At 34.4% G+C, this 13853-nt stretch overlaps 1 protein-coding gene across 1 annotated transcript in view; it reads right to left on the bottom strand.

The window, feature by feature from the left end:
• The window catches only part of wnd (Mitogen-activated protein kinase kinase kinase 13 wallenda), a 61214-nt gene extending 51552 nt beyond the window's left edge, over positions 1 to 9662 (bottom strand). Inside the window, exon 1 of the mRNA XM_075306337.1 lies at positions 8577 to 9662. The gene's annotated coding sequence lies outside the window, so the exon portion shown is untranslated. The remainder of the gene's footprint in view (positions 1 to 8576) is intronic.
• Positions 9663 to 13853: the final 4191 nt, after the last annotated feature.

The raw sequence follows: 13853 nt of genomic DNA, 5'->3' as shown, positions 1-13853 counted from the left end.
ATCTGGTGCTCGGTTTATATGGGGGCTATATATAATTATGGATCGATGTGGACCAATTTTTGCATGATTGTTAGAGACCATATACCAACACCATGTACCAAATTTCAGCCGGATCGGATGAAATATGCTTCTCTTAGAGGCTCCACAAGCCAAATCTGGGGATCGGTTTATATGGGGGCTATATATAATTATGGACCGATGTGGACCAATTTTTGCATGATTGTTAGAGACCATATACCAACACCATGTACCAAATTTCAGCCGGATCGGATGAAATATGCTTCTCTTAGAGGCTCCACAAGCCAAATCTGGTGATCGGTTTATATGGGGGCTATATATAATTAAGGACATGGTTGTTAGAGACCATATACCAACATCATGTACCAAATTTCAGCCGGATCGGATGAAATTTGCTTCTCTTTGAGGCTCCGCAAGCCAAATCTGGGGATCGGTTTATATGGGGGCTATATATAATTAAGGACCGATATGGACCAATTTTTGCATGGTTGTTAGAGACCATATACCAACAGCATGTACCAAATTTCAGCCGGATCGGATGAAATTTGCTTCTCTTTGAGGCTCCGCAAGCCAAATCTGGTGATCGGTTTATATGAGGGCTATATATAATTATGGACCGATGTGGACCAATTTTTGCATGGTTGTTAGAGACCATATACCAAATATCAGCCGGATCGGATGAAATATGCTTCTGTTAGAGGCTCCACAAGCCAAATCTGAGGGTCCCTTTATATGGGGGCTATACGTAAAAGTGGACCGATATGGCCCATTTTCAATACCATCCGACCTACATCGATAACAACTACTTGTGCCAAGTTTCAAGTCGATAGCTTGTTTCGTTCGGAAGTTAGCGTGATTTCAACAGACGGACGGACATGCTTAGATCGACTCAGAATTTCACCACGACCCAGAATATATATACTTTATGGGGTCTTAGAGCAATATTTCGATGTGTTACAAACGGAATGACAAAGTTAATATACCCCCATCCTATGATGGAGGGTATAAAAATATTCAATTAAAAATTTAATTGATTCAACAATTTTTTTAACTTAAAAAAATCAATCACAAAAATTAATATCAATTAATTTTTTAAATTGACATTTCAATTAAAAAATTAATTGGATCAATTAATTTCGTGATTGAATCAGAAAAGTTTTTTTTGTGTGTGTAGACTTTTCAGTCCATTGTGATACCACAAGTCGTAAACTTCCCTATCACATCAATTAGTGTTTCCAGAATTCTATGTTTGTCTCATTTATATAGCCGAGTCCGAACAGCGATTCACATTAGAGTGAAACCACCATGCCGCATCAATTTAATGCTTATCTAGAGTAGGTAATTGTCGCGAAAACAATGTATTTTGTCTTTGTAAAAATAATTTTCGAACGGAGAAAAATATATGTTGGCAATAAGCATTTAAATGGTTCTCAAATGCCGCAAACATGTTCTATTATTTAAATGATAGAATTTGAGACCATTACATGGTCGGGAAAATCATGTTCCTGACCATTCAATTTTTTACTTTTTGCAGAGAAAAAAGTATTTTTACAGGTTACGTATAGACATGTCTAGAACCATTACATGGCCATAAAGACCATGTTCGTTGTGACCATTTAATTTTTTAATTTTTAGCAGTGAAAAGAATTTTATAAAAACATTGAGCAGGTACACACGATTTTCATTTTGCGCGTCAGTCGTGTGTTGATTGTTGCTTGGAATGAACTGAAAATTCGGAATTAATGTGTTTTGTGTTAATTAATTTATCAGAAGTGGCACGTGGTTTTATGTGAACACAAAAAAGGAAAGTGTAATTGAAAAAAAATGTACCTGTTTTTTGGTCTGCATTTTGATATATTGTATAATTTATTTTTATTTGCAGTTATATGATGTCTGCGTTGGTACATGATTACTTATTGTTGAAATTGAACCATAATAGAGTGTGTAAAAATATGTGATGTTCTTGCACGACATTATAAATACAAATAAAGAATGAATTAGTTTATAAATAAATAAGAACAAATAAATAAAGTTAATTTTGTGTTTTCTTTTCTCAAGTGGCGTCCTTTTTCGACGACGAAAAAAGTTTTTTCCATAAAGATCAAAAGATTTTAAGTTGTGACCATGTTCTTTTAACTGGAAGAAAAACATTTTTGACGAATACCATAACATTTTAGATCGTGACCATTGTCTTTTGATGGAAACAAAATTCTTTTTATCAATATAATAACATTTTAAATAAGGACAATTTTATTTTTCTTAGAATCATGTTCACTGAGCCAATATGGTTGCAGGTGAAAATGTTACATGGTCGCCACAAAAATAGCTCCTATCATATTATTTTGCTCTTCGAATATGATTGTGACAATCATGTTTCTTCTCTGCGTGTAGAGATGCTTTGAAGCACTCTGTAATGTCACCAGCATTACCGAGAGGGTATAATCCGCGCTGAAAAACTGTTTGGTGTTTGATCGAAACTAGTATTGAACCCAAGACCCTTTGGTTGCAAGGCGTTCACACTAACCATTGTACCACGACGGTTCCTTCTTAATTGTATATTCATCTCGATAAGAGATTTTCGAGAAACTCGTCGAAAGATTTTGGAATTCCTATAGACCTTTTAGAGTTGAAAATTTATTTGCCCCTTGGCTGAATGGCAATCTCGTTGAGGGATTTTTAAGAGAATCAGAGACCACACATTTATACGAAGCTTCGACCACAAATCGATAATCGCCCACGAAGCCGAATCTTTTTTAATAATTTATTTCATATCGAATTGTGCCAAAACACACAAATAGGAATAAAACCAAAACACAAAAAGTTCAAAGTCCTCCATATGGGAAAAACATGACACGACCAATAAAATCGAGAAGAGTAAAAAATGAAAATGAAATGGATTCATATATTACGGAATCTGCTTTGCTATGTAAAATATTTGAATATTGGAAGAGTTCTCAATATTTAAGAACAGCGGCAATAAAATATTGAAGACCATCACCGACAAGTATGACCACACCCTCATAAAAAATCGCTTCTATAACATATACTCCCAAACATATTTTGCTTCAAGCATATACATTTTTGGGTATTGCCCAAACATTTATATGTTTGATCTCTTCCAATATATAATATGTTTGAAAGCATATTGGTCTAAACAATATATGTTTGGGTAGTCTAAGTTCCAAACATTTTGTATTTTTGCATCCAAATTCAATAATGTTGTCTTCCAAAAAACAATATGTTATTTTGTGAACATATAATATGTTTGGAAGCATTTTGCACCCAAAAATATTATATGCTTAAAAAAAATGCTCCCAAACAATATTGTGCTCAAAATTTTATTTATTTATTTATATATTTACAATCATAAGGAATTATGAAAATAAACAGGTAATATAAGTGCTAACAACATAGGTTTTCGACCTGAATGCTCAAAATTTTGTTTCTGCCTAATTGTATATTCCCCCACATCTTTCTCACTTCCACGACATTTTTTAGTTCTTAGCACCTTTTTCTGTAATACAAACATTGTAGAAGAAATTATTCAATTTTTTTTATTTTAATTTTACCTTTTGCCGGACGGGGATTCGAACAGCGGACCACACAGTTTGTAAGGATCAAAGAAGTAGCTGATCAATTGCCCAAGGAAAAATAAAATGTAAATTTTGTAATAACAAGCAACAACCACCAACTTAATTCAATATCGCTCCCTGTTAAATAGCGCTCCAAGCTACTAAACACATATATGTTTATAGACTATTTCTAAATTAATATATGTTTGCATCCAAGCATATTATATTTACAAACATTTTATGTCCCAAACATAATATGTTCTAACATATTAACATATATGTCCCAAACATGTTATGCTAGTTTATGAACATTATATGCTTGCACTCAAAAATATTGTGTTTAAAAGTTTGTGTTCCAAACATATAATGTTTATAGCCAAACATATGAAAAACAGTCCTGAACACCCCTCATTTTGAAGGTGTGTGTGTGTAGAATGTTGCTCCTATTTTGATTTTGGAATTCACTCTTCAGTTGTCAAAATGCCGTCCAAGCAAGAAGAGCAGCGTATCAAAATTTTGCTCGCGCATCGCGAAAATCCGAGCTACTCGCACGCTAAGCTGACAAAATCGCTAAAAGTTGCCAAATCAACCGTTACAAATTTAATTAAAGTGTTTGGGGAACGTTTGTCGACAGCCAGGAAGTCTGGATCGGGGGTAATCGAAAACCGGAAGTCGCTGAGACGACAAAGAAAGTTGCCGGTAGTTTCAAGCGAAACCCTAACCTCTCTCTCCGAGATGCCGCAAATAAGCTGGGTGTATCGTCTACAACCATGCATCGAGGCAAAAAACGAGCCGGACTATCGACTTACAAGAAGGTAGTGACTCCAAATCGCGATGATAAACAAAATACGACGGCCAAAGCGCGATACCGGAGGCTGTACACGACGATGCTGACGAAGTTTGACTGCGTGGTAATGGACGACGAAACCTACGTCAAAGCCGACTACATGCAGCTTCCGGGGCAGGAGTTTTATACGGCAAAAGGAAGGGGAAAGGTAGCAGATATTTTCAAGCACATAAAACTGTCAAAGTTAGCAAAGAAATATCTGGTTTGGCAAGCCATCTGTACCTGTGGCTTGAAAAGCAGCATTTTCATAGCTTCTGGGATCTGATTGAAGCGGGTGTTAACTAGTTTTTTGAATGATGTATCAGGCTCACTTAGATTATTCAGGCCATTGTGATACCACAGTGGTGAACTTCTCTCTTATCACTGAGAGCTGCCCGATTCCATGTTAAGCTCAATGACAAGGGACCTCCTTTTATAGCCGAGTCCGAACGGCGTTCCACATTGCAGTGAAGCCACTGCTTTGAAGACGGCACTTCGTAGGGAATGGGACCAAATACAACCAGTTTCGTGCAGCGTGAGAGTGTTTTGTAGGTTGTTGGAAGGCCATAATTCGCGCCAAAGCTAGCCAATTCGAACAAATATATAGCTTTGATGGCTATAGCGACAATTGTCTGTTGATGACAGCAATGTATATAGCTCAGTAAATAGGGTGTTGGCTTACAAACTGTATGGTCTGCGATTCTCCGTCCAGACGAAAGGTACAATTTAAAAAAAAATTATAAAATGAAATAATTTCTCCTACATTGTTTATATTACAGACAAGGAGAAAGATGTGAGGAAAGATGCAGATGAAATTGTTTTTACATCAACGTTCACACGATCACAAAATGTATATATTTTTCTTCCAAACAGCGAAAAACAAATGGGAGACGATATTTGTTTGTCTAAAATTAAGTTTGGGAGGAAAGAAATATTTTTGCGTACATATAAACCGACCGCCTAATTTGATTTCTGAATCTTCCTGGAGGAGCAAAATTCATCCGATCTGGTTAATAATCATTCAAAAAATTCTTCATATCGGTCCATATAAACACATCCCTCAATCCATAGTGGGGGCTAAATAAGATTCTGCCAGAATCTTTTTTATTCTGCCTAATCGAAAATTTTTAATTGATTCAAATTATTTAAATTTTAGTTTTTGTTTCAAAATGCATTTATAATAGATGAGATATTTCCCAACTGACTGGGAAGACAACTATTTAACTTTTAGATAAGAAAATAACTTAGATAGATAAGAAAATATGAACCTTTTTTCGGAAGGTTCAAGTGTGGTTCACTTTGGGTTTAGTGAACTGCCTGAATTTATTCTGATAATTGGTTGATAGTTTTGCTGCAAGTAGAGGATGCTGATGAGAAATGTGGTAATTCCGAAACGTGCGTCCATCCAACTATCTTGCAGTCTGAAGGGCTTTGCCCAAATAAATTTGACAAACATTCTTTTCCTCTGTTGATAAAGCTATACTTGTAGTTTAGTCAATGCATGGTTTTAAGCTGAAATCAAAAACAACAAAATAATTATAAATCAATATAACCATGTCCGTCTGGCAGTCTGTCTTTCAGTTGTAATGTAACGCTGTAATCTTCAATAAAGGCGCTATCGTTTTGAATTGTAACAGATTCGTTTTTTGTTTGCACACAGGTCAAGTTTGAAGATTGGCTATATCGGTTCAAATTTGATATCGCTCCCATATAGACACTGCACTTTTCATCCGATTTGCCTGAAATGGGAAATCTAGAGCTATTTTAGGTGCACACCATTGCACCACGGTGTCTCCCGTGGTTAGCATGCCCGCCATGCATACTAGGGGTCGTGGGTTCAACCCCAGATTCAATCGAACAACAAAAAGTTTTTTAGCGGTGGATTATCCCCTCAGTAATGCTGGTGACATTTCTATGTGTTTCAAAGCTTCTCTAAATGGTTTCACCGCAATGTGGAACGCTGTTAGGACTCGGCTGTAAAAGGAGGTCCTGTGTCATTGACCTAAATATAGAATCGGACAGCACTCAGTGATAAGAGAGAAGTTCACCACTGTGGTAACACAATGGACTCAATAGTCTTAGTGAGCCAGATATATCGGGCTGCCGTAATTATAACCTAACCTAATCTTAGGTCCACAAATAGGTGTGCCGAAAATGGTGCAGTCCATATTTTGGAATAGTCCCCATACAGACTGATCTCCCGATTTGACTTCTTTGGTGTATAGACACCGCAATTTTTATCCAATTCTGCTAAAATTCAAAACCTAGAGGAATTTAATGTCCACGAGGAAAGGTATTTTAGGTCCACAAATAGTTGTCCCGAATAAGGTGTATATCGGGCCAGGTTTTGGTATAGCTCCCACATAGATCGATTTCCCGATTTGACTTGGAAATCTTTTAGTCCACAAATAGTTGTGCCAAATATGGTGCGTATCGGTCTATATTTTGGAATATTCCCCATATAGACCGATCTCCGATTTAATTTCTGGGACGTGTAGGCAACCTACATTTTATCCGATTCGGCTGAAATTAAAAATCTATAGGTATTTTAGGTCCAACCCCAGTATTAATCAAATTCTGCTAAAATTCAATCTAGAGGTATTTTAGGTCCACGAGGTGCTGTGCTGAATATGCATCGGTGAATGTTTTGGTATAGGCCCTATATAGACTGATCTCCCGATTTACTTCTTAGGCTTCTAGACACCCCAATTTTTATACGATTTGTCTGAGGTTGGAAATTTGAAGCTACTTAAGTCCACAAGGAGGTGTGCCAAATATTTCAAATATTTTGGAATAGTCCCCGTATAGACCGATCTCCAGAGTTCACTTCTTGGCCGTATAGACAAGCTAATTTTTATCGTATTCATTGAAATTCAAAATCTAGAGGAGTTTTAGGTCAATGAGGTCGAGTGCAGAATATGGGGTGTATCGGTCCATGTTGTGGTATAGCTCCCATATAGACCGATCTCCCGATTTGATTTCATTGGCGTCTAGTCCTCTCAATTGTTATCCAATTTGGTTGAAATTGAAGATCTGAAGGTATTTTAGGTCCACAAGGAGGTGTGTCAAATAAGGCGTGAATCGTTCCATATTTTGGAATAGTCCCCGTACCGTATAGACCGATCTCCCGATTTCAATCCCTGGGCATATAGGCAAATTCAAAATCTAGATGTATTTTAGGTCCACGAGGGAATCTGCCGAATATGGTGCGTATCGTTTAATTTGTTGTGTTGTCCATGTCGTGGCATAGCTCCCATATAGACCGATCTCCCGATTTGATTTCTGGGGCGTATAGGCAACCTACTTTTTCGGCTGAAATTAAACATCTATAGGTATTTTAGGTCCAACCCCAATTTTAATCCAACTCTGCTAAAACTCAAAACCTAGAGGTATTTTAGGTCCACGAGGTGCTGTGCTGAATATGTATCGGTCAATGTTTTGGTATAGGCCCCATATAGACTGATCTCCCGATTTACTTCTTAGGCTTGTATACACCCGAAATTTGAAGCTGCTTAAGTCCACAAGGAGGTGTGCCAAATATTTTGGAATAGTCCCCGTATAGACCGATCTCCAGAGTTCACTTCTTGGCCGTATAGGCAAACCAATTTTTATCGGATTCATCTGAAATTCAAAATCTAGAGGTGTTATAGGTCCGTGAGGTCGTGTGCAGAATATGGTGTGTATCGGTCCATGTAGTGGTAAAGCTCCCATATAGACCGATCCCCCGATTTGACTTCATAGGCGTCTAGTCGTCTCAATTGTTATCCAATTTGGTTGAAATTGAAGATCTGAAGGTATTTTTGGTCCACAAGAAGGTGCACCGAATAGGGTGCGTATCTGTCCATGTTTTGGTATAACCCCCATATAACCGATCTCCCAATTTGACTTCTAGGCCGTATACACACCCTAATTTTTATCAAATTTGAAATTCATGGTGTTCCGATTATAGTGTGTATCGCATATACTGATCTCCCGATTTACTTCTTAGGCTTCTAGATATCCCAACTTTTATTCGATTTGCCCGAAATTGGAAATCTAATTTGGCAAGGTCCCATATAGAATTATCTCATTGCCACAATGGAAATGTTTCGTTATATCAAGGATGTGATTGACACAGTTTTAATGAAATTTTCTTTGTGTGTATGGAGAAATATTATTACCTTTCATATTTCCATATATACGAGACTCCTTTTAAATTCATTGTAGAAAAATATTCACCAGTTAGACATTAACATTAAAAATTTTGTTTATTTTTCACATTAACTAATTTATTATTGATCACTTTTTTGTAGCAATTTTTTTATATTTCTTTTTTTCCTTTAAGCCAATATTCTGGAAATATCTGTTTTCCAATAGACTTGCACTTTTTCTTTTCAATTATTTCTCTTACACAAAACGTGGTATATATTTATTTAATTATTTCTTTCTTATAAAATCATATCCTTTGATTGTATAATTTTGTTTTTTTTCTTTATCGTCCTATTTTGCACTCACACACTTCAATAACTTTCCATACTTTTAAACATTTTCTTTGCCGCATTAAGACATAACACAGATTTTTCTTTATAGATTTTTTCCTTATCATTCGATTTTCCTTGTGCTTGATTTTATTGTGGATTTTCCTTTGTTTTATGATTCTTTTCTTTTTCAACTTGGCTAAAAGCAAATGGAAGATGTGTGTGAAGAGACCATAGGCGGGGGTAGTTGACTACAACGTTATTATTTCACCACCCCACCACCATGTAGCTATTAATTGTAATTCACCACGAGGTTTTAGCCATGTCGAACGTAAGCCGCCAACTCTCATAATACACTGTGGCTATCATATGACAGAAACACACACATACACGCACCACACTCGGAATGCTTATGGCGTAAGGTGGACACTTTTTATTCTTGTATACGATGCTGCTTCTTTTTCTCGATTAATGCGCAACATAAAATCGATTTTTTTTCAGTTGGTTTTCACAAACTAAATAAAAACACTTCCTTAATTTATTTAATTACCGAAAACTTTAAAATTTATGTTATAGCAAAAATACATATTCTTTTTTATAAATCTTCGGCATTTATTTGTTTTTTTTTTCTATACCAACATTTAACTAGCTCTTTAAAAAAATCTTATGCATACATACACACGCTCATCTCTCAAAACAGAAGAAGAAAAATTAACAAACATTGGAGAAAAAAATCAACTTGTCTGTATTTTTTTTTTGTTTGCTAGAGACTAAGGCGACCTGGTTGAAACCGAGCTCTCAAATGATAGTTAACTACTGATGGCTTTGGCTTTTGGCCATCTTCATGTATCCAATAAACGAAGGAGCAACAACATTTGGAAATACACCACTCTTATTAGAGAAAAGTCATCTCATATGTATGCGCACAACCATACTCTCCAATAAATCTCACACTCTCTATGTCTCTCTATTTGTTTGACTCTCTTGCATCATTTTTGTTATTGTAATACAACACTGCATTAATAAATGTTGGGTTCTTTGGTCTTTATACACCAACCCCCGCGCCAACAGGTATACCAACAAAATACTTGCTCTCTTCATACCATAAACCTTTTTTTGTGATGGTCATGTTGAATTGAATTTTGTGCCACAGTGTTTACTCAAATCCAGTTTTGAGCATTAAGAACCCATGATTTGGGTTTGTGTGAAGAAAAACTACCACTCGCCATTTAACTGTCCCCTCGTCCAACTTGGTGAGTAGCCATATCACACAACAGAAGACCCAACAAACAAATAAAAAATGTATCCATCAACAGTCATATGCATAAATACATACATACATCCATACATACCTGTATATATGATTGAATTTATGTATTTCATGTAAAGCCAAATGTTTGATACACTGAAAAACATTTCGATAAATGTTTACCTTTCAAATACGTATGTAATTTTCCTACAATGGGAAAATTTTTTATTGGAAATTAATAAATTGGATAATTTCAATACATATTTCATGAGCTTGTCATATGAGGAAGTACTTCATTTTCGGATCCTTTGGCATTCCTCTAGAAGGATGCTGATGAGGAATGTGGTATTTCCGAAACAGCTGTACATCCAACCATCTTGCAATCTATAGGGCTTTGCCCAAATAAATTTGACAAGCATATTTTTCCTCTGTTGGTTAAGCTACTTGTAGTTTAGTCAATGCATGGTTTTATGCTGAGATCAAAAACAACAATAATGATTGAAGAGAAACCAACAACAACAAACAAAACGAAAGAACATGTAAAATATTAAAATTGTTTCCTTTTTGTTCTCTTGGTGGTACTTTGAGGAATATCTCTGAATTTCATTTCTGTCTTTGACTTTGTTTTATATTTGTTGTTAGTTTTCCATTCAAGAAAATAAAATTTAGTTAATTTTGGGAAAGTAACGTTATTTTTTGCAGAAGATTGAAAAATTCGGATAATTGAAAATGGATTTTTTTCTTTGTGGCCATTTTGCTGGTACTTTGGGGACTTGTAGCAACATAAAATTATTCCTCTGAATTTCATTTCTGTCTTTGGTTTTATTTTATATTTGTTGTTAGCTTCCTATTTAAAAAGAGTTTTCTATTAAAAAAAATTAAAAAACCAGTAAGGAAAGTCTAAAGTCGGGCGGGGCCGACTATATTATACCCTGCACCACTTTGTAGATCTAAATTTTCGATACCATATCACATCCGTCAAATGTGTTGGGGGCTATATATAAAGGTTTGTCCCAAATACATACATTTAAATATCACTCGATCTGGAAGAATTTGATAGACTTCTACAAAATCTATAGACTCAAAATTTAAGTCGGCTAATGCACTAGGGTGGAACACAATGTTAGTAAAAAAATATGGGAAACGTTTAAATCTGAAGCAATTTTAAGGAAACTTCGAAAAAGTTTATTTATGATTTATCGCTCGATATATATGTATTAGAAGTTTAGGAAAATTAGAGTCATTTTTACAACTTTTCGACTAAGCAGTGGCGATTTTACAAGGAAAATGTTGGTATTTTGACCATTTTTGTCGAAATCAGAAAAACATATATATGGGAGCTATATCTAAATCTGAACCGATTTCAACCAAATTTAGCACGCTTAGCAACAATGCTAATTATACTCTCTGTGCAAAATTTCAACTAAATCGGAGTTAAAAATTGGCCTCTGTGGTCATATGAGTGTAAATCGGGCGAAAGCTTTATATGGGAGATTTATCCAAATCTGAACCGATTTCAAGCAAATTTGGCACGCATAGTTACAACGCTAATTCTACTCCCTATGCAAAATTTCAACTAAATCGGAGCAAAAAATTGGCCTCTGTGGGCAAATGAGTGTAAATCGGGCGAAAGCTATATATGGGAGCTATATCTAAATCTGAACCGATTTTGCTGATATTTTGCAAGTTTTTCGAGACTCATAAAATATTCGGATGTACGGAATTTGAGGAAGATCGGTTGATATACACGCCAATTATGACCAGATCGGTGAAAAATATATATGGCAGCTATATGTAAATCTGAACCGATTTTTTCCAAAATCAATAGGGATCGTCTTTGAGCCGAAACAGGACCCTATACCAAATTTTAGGACAATCGGACTAAAACTGCGAGCTGTACTTTGCACACAAAAATACATCAACAGACAGACAGACGGACAGACAGACGGACATCGCTAAATCGACTCAGAATTTAATTCTAAGCCGATCCGTATACTAAAAGGTTGGTCTATGATTACTCCTTCTTGGCGTTACATACAAATGCACAAACTTATTATACCCTGTACCACAGTAGTGGTGAAGGGTATAAAAACATTTATTCAGAAGTTTGAAAAACAGGTGAAAACTGCACACAGAGAAGGAATATGATCACCTCAAACATGTTTCAAGAGCAAAATGTTATTATTGTATGGTGACCATGTAACATGTTTGTCACTAAAATGTTATTTTCTCGTCAAATATAACCTGCTTGCCGAAATCAGATACATGATTTCCGAGAAAATAACATGGTTGCGAAAACCATGTTACATGGTCACCACCCAAAAATAACATTTTGCTCTTAAAACATGTTTGGGGTGATCATATTCCTTCTCTGGGTGTGTTTTTGCCACCCTGGAGCTACTTTGGAGACTTGTAGAAACAAAAAATTATTCCTCTGAATTTCATTTCTGTCTTTGATTTAAGTGTATATTTGTTGTTAGCTTTCAATTCAAAATATTACATTTGGTTAATTTTGAAAAGTAATGTTATTTATTGAAAAATTTGTAAAATAGAAAAAATTGAAAATTTTCCTTTTTATCCATCGTTGAGGACTTGTAACAAAAAATTATACCTCTCAATTTCACTTCTGTCTTTTATTTTGTTTTATATCCACCAAATGGCCAAAAAGGCAAATATGTTAAAATTAAAAAACAAAGAAAAAAAAATCACAAAAATATTTCCAATTAATTGAATTTGAAATTTTTTTCAATTAATAAATTAATTGGTATAATTAACTTTTTAATCATGATAGTAAAATTAAATAATTGACTTAAGTAAATGATTGAAAATTTAAAAATTTTTTAATAAAAAATTAATTGATAAAATTAACATTTTAATCAACCAGGGAAGACTAAGTCACTTAAAAAGAAGTGATGGATTTTTTTTTAATTTTTTACTAAACGTTTATTTCAAACAGTCAATTTTTTAATCAAACTAAAAACACGAAGTCAGTTAAAAAAGTAATTAAAAATAGTTAACTTTTTGATGAAACAATTAATTGAGTTTTGCATCAATTTAATTGTTAATTGAATCACTTAAAAACTTTGCTAATGAAATCAATTAATTTTTTAATGAAATATTATCACAATGGACTGAATAGCCTAAGTGAGCCTAAAAATAAATCGGGCTGCCACTTTAACCTAACTTGAAATATTTTTTAATGTGCAATTAAAATTGTAATTGATATTATAATTTTCCTTATTGATGACATTTCAATTAATTTCGAGATTGAATCAGATTTCTTTTTTGCAACAAATAACGTTAATTCCTAAAGTTTACAAAATGTTATTTTTGTGAATGATTGTTAACAACAAATATAAACTAAAATCAAAAACAAAATTAGCATAAAACGCAACACATGACATAAACTCGTTCGTCCAAAATTCCGTTGCTATAATATATATGAGCGGTTTTTACCAAAAGTATTGTCCAAAAATAAAAATAGTTTAAAAATATTTCTAAACAAATATAGCAGAATTTTATTATAATTTTATTGGCGTCCTTTGGTTAGAAAAATCAAAAAAAAAAAAAAAACTTTAAAAAATTGCAAAATTTTAATTTACTCAATTTTTTTTTTGTTTTAGTTTAAAAACCATGACCAATAACTACACAAAATATTTATCTTGATTAAAATCGAACTACTCGTTCGTTTACAACATCCATGTAATTTAACCCCATTTTTCACAAAAAAC

Source organism: Haematobia irritans, chromosome 4 (genome assembly GCF_050003625.1).
Source record: "Haematobia irritans isolate KBUSLIRL chromosome 4, ASM5000362v1, whole genome shotgun sequence".
Taxonomy (NCBI): domain Eukaryota; kingdom Metazoa; phylum Arthropoda; class Insecta; order Diptera; family Muscidae; genus Haematobia; species Haematobia irritans.
The sequence above is the reverse complement of the archived record's forward strand: the minus strand, read 5'-3'. Positions and strand labels throughout refer to the sequence as shown.